Below are 5931 nucleotides of genomic sequence, written 5' to 3'. Positions count from 1 at the left end.
AGCTGTGGTCAGGAACGCTCCACATCGCAAAGGTTATTGAACCCAAACTTTACAGACAAAGCCGGGATAAAAATAGAACATGAGACTAAAGGTGAGACGCTCTGCTGTGGGCGGAGAATATGACAGGAATGCAGAGCAGCCGCCATGACATCACACGCCCTGCACATTCAAAGGTTAAAACACGCTGTTCACTCAACTTTATTCATACTGCACCAGATCACAGCAGCAGTCACCTCAAGGCTGGAGGGGCCTGAAAGCTGGAGGCTCCGCCTCCTTTCTACACTTAAATACTGTAGGAACAACACGTAGGCCTGCAGTGTGAGAGCGAGGTGCTCTCACCTGCTGACGAGCCCTGAAAGTTTACCCATAATGCACTCCGCGACGCTTCCTCCAGTGCATCGTCAGAAACAGATCAAACATCATCGTCTTGATGATGTCACGCTGAGACTGATCTCTGATTGGTCACTCGAGTACACGTCTGGCTCTTCGCGTCCATGCAGTATTTATTGTAAGTCGGCGTCACGCCCTGCACCTCACGCTGACACCGCGAGCAGCAGCGGACAGTCCGTCCTGCCGCAGCCACACTCGCCCGGGTGTCGGGTGTCACGGCCGGGTGGAAAGCCTCAACGCCTCAGGGTGGTGTCGGCCTTTTGCCTGAGGAGACAAATACGTTGCCTGTTCACACCGGCTCAGGTGTGTTTCCGTGGGAGTTTTCTGCTCACGCTCAAAAACTTTCCACACATTCGGAAAATATCTGCACGCGTGTGTGAGGATTTTTAGGAATCACGCTTATCTGGAAAACCAGAAGAACAGGAAGCACGCGACTCGGATCAGGCCGCCGGCCTTATCGTTCCACTGTCCGCAGACCAAATTAGATAAACTCGACTCACAACAAAGCAGTCAGATTCCTGCCACGGGTGCCAAAACATTAAGCACAGGCAAAGACGGGCCGTAGAAAGTCAGGCAGCAAAACATAAAACCAGAAAGAGGCTGATGAAAATATAACCCTGGCTCTGCTTCCTCACAGAGCCAGTGAAAGTTCATTTTTCACCGAAAGGTCTCATCCGTGGGATAATAAAGGTCTATTCTATTTTTAGGGCTCAGGTCAGATTCTCTGAGACTTTTATCATTCGAGGTCAGAGGTCGCACGTGTCTCTGTTCGTGACCAAGTGCGTCGTCACGTCCGTCCTCTGCTGTTTCGATGATTTTTAGGACTCGTAAACATCAGGGCTGTTACTGACTGATAAGGGGCGTCCTCACCCGAGGCCTCCGCCGCACACGCCACGCGCCGTGGCTCAGGTGCTGAGTGTTGCTGGTCACAAAGAGCGTGCTGTACCAGAAACCTCGCTGTCATTGCTTTAGTTGTGAGCCGGTTGCTGCGGTTGCCCGTGGTTTGCATGGAAGACGCTGACTAATGCTGACTTACAAAGAACGACGCCACAAACCTCGGCCGCCCCCCTTCAGAGTAAACGCATTCCCTACTGAAACCATTTTAGATGGTGAGACTCTTACTTTGAAGGGGAGCGGCCTCGCTGCTGCTCAGCCAGCGGGACAGTCGGCGTCCACGCACACTGCAGGTTTCATACCAGCAACCCATGGTTACCAGGAGACGCCGACGTCACAGCGCTGTGTGTGTGTGTGTGTGTGTGTGCGTGAGTGTGTGTGTGTGTGACAGTGTGAGTGTGTGTGTGTGACAGTGTGAGTGTGTGTGTGTGTGTGACAGTGTGAGTGTGTGTGTGTGTGTGACAGTGTGAGTGAGTGTGTGTGTGTGACAGTGTGAGTGTGTGTGTGTGTGTGTGTGTGTGAGACAGTGTGAGTGTGTGTGTGTGTGTGTGTGTGTGAGACAGTGTGAGTGTGTGTGTGTGACAGTGTGAGTGTGTGTGTGTGACAGTGTGTGTGTGTGTGTGCGTGAGTGTGTGACAGTGTGAGTGTGTGTGTGACAGTGTGAGTGTGTGTGTGTGTGTGTGACAGTGTGAGTGTGTGTGTGTGTGTGACAGTGTGAGTGTGTGTGTGTGTGTGTGTGTGTGTGAGACAGTGTGAGTGTGTGTGTGTGACAGTGTGAGTGTGTGTGTGTGTGACAGTGTGAGTGTGTGTGTGTGTGTGTGTGTGTGAGACAGTGTGAGTGTGTGTGTGTGACAGTGTGAGTGTGTGTGTGTGTGTGTGTGTGTGTGTGACAGTGTGAGTGTGTGTGTGACAGTGTGAGTGTGTGTGAGTGTGTGTGTCTGTGTGTGTGAGTGGACCCAGGGATTACACAGACCCATTTCCTTGCTATCTTTGCCCATCGCTGCCCTGTTTCTATAAATAGTCGGGTCCAGGAGGGCGACGCAGCCAATGAGCTCAAACTCTCACGTCCTCACTTCAGCCGTGCTTCTGCCCGTTACCTCCCGTTACCTGGGGTTACCTGGGGTTGTTTAATGGGCCGTGGGGTCAGAAACATACCTGATCACACCACAAGATGGCACCACAGCGTCGTGGCTCCTGAGCTGACGGAGGAGAGAAGAAGCTGTGTTTCCCGGGTGAGAGGGAGCTGCAGTGATGCAGTTATGGATCTGATGTGATTGTGTATTTACTGCTCACATAATTAGTTTACTCACCGTCCTCTCGCTCTGAAAGCTAATCGCTCACTCTCTCCGTGTCTGGGCTCAGTTTCCCTCGCTGTGAAAGCAGAGCAGCCGGCGCTCCTGAAGCCGGACGCCGGCATTATTCAAAAGGGAATCTGATACGGAGGAGTAAAGGATTAAGCAGGAAGAGAGGAGCCTCCTCTCGTGCACAGCATCAGATCAATACAGGAAACACTTTTTATCCTCCGCTTTATGTCCGAGCTCCAGGAGAACACAAACGACCCAGTGACCAATTGGAGATAAGCCTCGCCTTACCTGAAGCTACACACCTGTTTTTCTAGCATGCTGGAAGCCTCTCAGTAACGTTTAAAGCAGCTGCTCCTCTCTAAAATCTGCCCCCTGGTGGTGGGTTTAATGTTTGCACTGGGTGATGACAGAAAGCCGCTTTAACCTCCTAGGACCTGGCGTCCACATATGTGGGCATCACATTTTGGGACGTCTAGACCAAAATACTTAATTTTTCTCTACAAGGGCCTGATATGCACACTTACGAGGACATTATACTGCCACTGTTCTGTCAAAATTTGAAACAAATGTCCTCATATGTGGATCTCATTTTTCTCAAAAACAAAAATTAGGTAAAAAAAAAATCTGGTAATTCTTTGTTTTTACATTCATCAGGTCCCAATCAGCCCAAATAGCAAAGAGAAATTAAAAATGCATGTCATGAAAGAGTTTGGGTCTTAGGAGGTTGAAGGACGAATCGGGCGTAATGAAGCGAACATTTTTACACTGTCTGTTACTGCAGACCTGTTTCTGCCTCATGTGCTGCACGACTGATCATTTCTGCAGTTAGAAGATCTTTTGAAGCCCAGCTGAAGTCTTTCATTCCAGCTCTGATCATCACTTTAACCACTTACAGCTGAAGCTTTTGATCATTGTTAATCCTTACAATGAGAAAGAAAACTCAAATGGACTAAAGCACGTCAGAAATGCAGGTTAACTTTTTTAAATAGAAAGTCTTAATTTAATTATGTCTGTTTGTTTGTTTTTATGTAAATATTTGAACTAAATCACAACATAAAAATTCAGTTTTTATTAATTTATTAGAAGTGGCCCACCTGCAGTACCTTCACAGCCCACTGGGGGGCTGCAGGCCACACGTTGGAACCACCAGAGCGACTATTCAAGCACAAAGTAGCATGTTTCTACGTGCTTCTGTTTCTTAAACAGACAGCGTGATTTATTTATTCATATAAGCGTTTTTTACTGTTTCTGGCCGTTTGTAGAGGACTTTGATCAGCTGTTAGTTTCAGGATCCGACGCAGCGACGGCTTTAAAGGAGAGGAAGACGTGAGCGGTGGAGGAGCTCAGCGCTGGCAGTAATCTGCTGAGCGAGCAGGTCGATGATCCGGCCGCAGCAGGAGGCGCTGATCTTTTAAGCCTCTTCCAGGTTCCAGGTCTGGCTGCTTATGTAAGCGCAGCAGCGGGGAGGACGTCAGGAGCGCTCGCAGGACGGGAACACGTCAAACGCCACAAGCCTCGTCAGGGCAGATCTGTTCTGCGTGACGGGACATTCCAGGCTGATAAATCAGCTCTGGAGGACAGAATACTGCCGATGACTCAGTTTAAATGAACAAAAGGTGCACATACTGCAGTTCCTCTGATGTGCAGCAGAGGCAGCAGTGAGTCAGTCCCCATAAACATGTTTACAGCCTGATGCACAATCATTTTAAGTTTGCATTATTATGTTTTTTTGTGCAGCGGTCCCTTCATCAGGAGATCATGTGACAGCTGCGGGGAGTCACATGATCTGAAAGTGTGTTTGCAGATATATATTTTAAATCTGACTTTTAATAAAATGACATCGCTCCGGTTGCCATGCTGCTCACAGCGTAGAAACGACAAAAGCAACAGAAGCTGATTATTTGACAACATCTCATCATCTAATTAGCGGCGGCGGGACTCGGGTTTACAATGAAGACAAAGAGGAGCACGCTCAGTTCATGTTTGGACAAATTAATATGCGGCCTGGCTTCCTGTTTTTCTTTTTTTTTTAAATTGGATCCATAATGCAGCAGCGGCCGGGCCTTGAAGTGTTAATGAAGAGTATTCTGGGATGTTGGAGTGGGGCCGGCGGCTCCATTCATCTCCAGGTGATCACAAAAGGACGCCTGAGCAGCGGCTCCCGGGCGAGCCGGCCCAGGATCGGCCACTCGGCCCGTCCTGCAGCGCAGGGCGGCGTGATGCTGCTCTCAGATCAGATTTATCTCCTGGGTTATTTTAAAGCAGCGGCAGCAGCAGCTTAGTGCCTCCCTCCTCGCTCTGCCTGTCAGTGCGTCTCTCCTCTTCATCCCTGCAGGACCGCCTGATGCCTCCTCTCAGGTTGTATCGAACTGAACTCGCCTGTCGCCGTCTGCTCTTTCTCTTTAGCTTCTCGTGTTTTTGTGGCTGTGAAGAAGCTGGTTTAGTTGTGTGTTAAGCTGCTGGACCACCTCAGCTGTGTGTACCGTTAAATCAGTGGCAGATTACACTCATTAGGCTCCTGTTTGCTCCAGCAGGTGTTTTTACTGCTGCTTCTGCTCTGCTCTCAGGTGTACCTGCTGTTTGTCTGCTAACCCGGCGCTGTACCTTCACATCAGAGTGTCTAACAGCTGAGAGCCCGGGCTGAACACTCGCTTTTTTCCACTGTAGGATCTCTGTGATGTCACAGAGAGAGGATATTCTGAAACGTGCATGTTGTGACGTAACAGGACGGATTTCTATTTAAAGGACATTTTGCAGGAAGGATTGGCCAAAGTTGAAAAAGTGCGACAGAAACAGGAAACGGTCTTCGTTTCCATGGTTTCACTAATGCTCAAAGAAAACGGCGAGCATTTGAAAACAAGTTGGCGTCTTCCAGGAAAACTACGGGAACCTCTTTGTGACCCCCAGCAGCCACTCACCGACCAGTCAGGGACCAAACGGGCTCTTACTCCCCTGAGCCCGCAGCATCACATGTCTAACGTGGACTGTGGTCACACGACTGCAAAACCTGACCCGACCTCTGACCTCTGCAAGGTCACGATCCTCGGATACTGGCTCATCTTCTCAGAGACTCGCCCCCTGCTGGACAGTGGAGAGAATGTTTGCAGGACTCAGTCACCTGCGTGACGTCACCTGCGTGACGTCACCTGCGTGACGTCACCTGTGGCGGCGACATGCCTGTGATTACTGGTGTTCGCTCTGCGACAGACGAGGCTGCTCGCTCTGTGGTTATTCTCAGTTTGCACACGCAGAGCAAACCGGACGTCGGCCCCACACAGGCACAGGTTTCCATTTATAGCAAACACAGAGATTAAACTTTATTTATAAAACCTTTATTGAGATT

Source organism: Pelmatolapia mariae, linkage group LG7 (assembly GCF_036321145.2).
Source record: "Pelmatolapia mariae isolate MD_Pm_ZW linkage group LG7, Pm_UMD_F_2, whole genome shotgun sequence".
In the NCBI taxonomy this organism is placed as follows: domain Eukaryota; kingdom Metazoa; phylum Chordata; class Actinopteri; order Cichliformes; family Cichlidae; genus Pelmatolapia; species Pelmatolapia mariae.
This window is presented reverse-complemented; position numbering follows the sequence as displayed.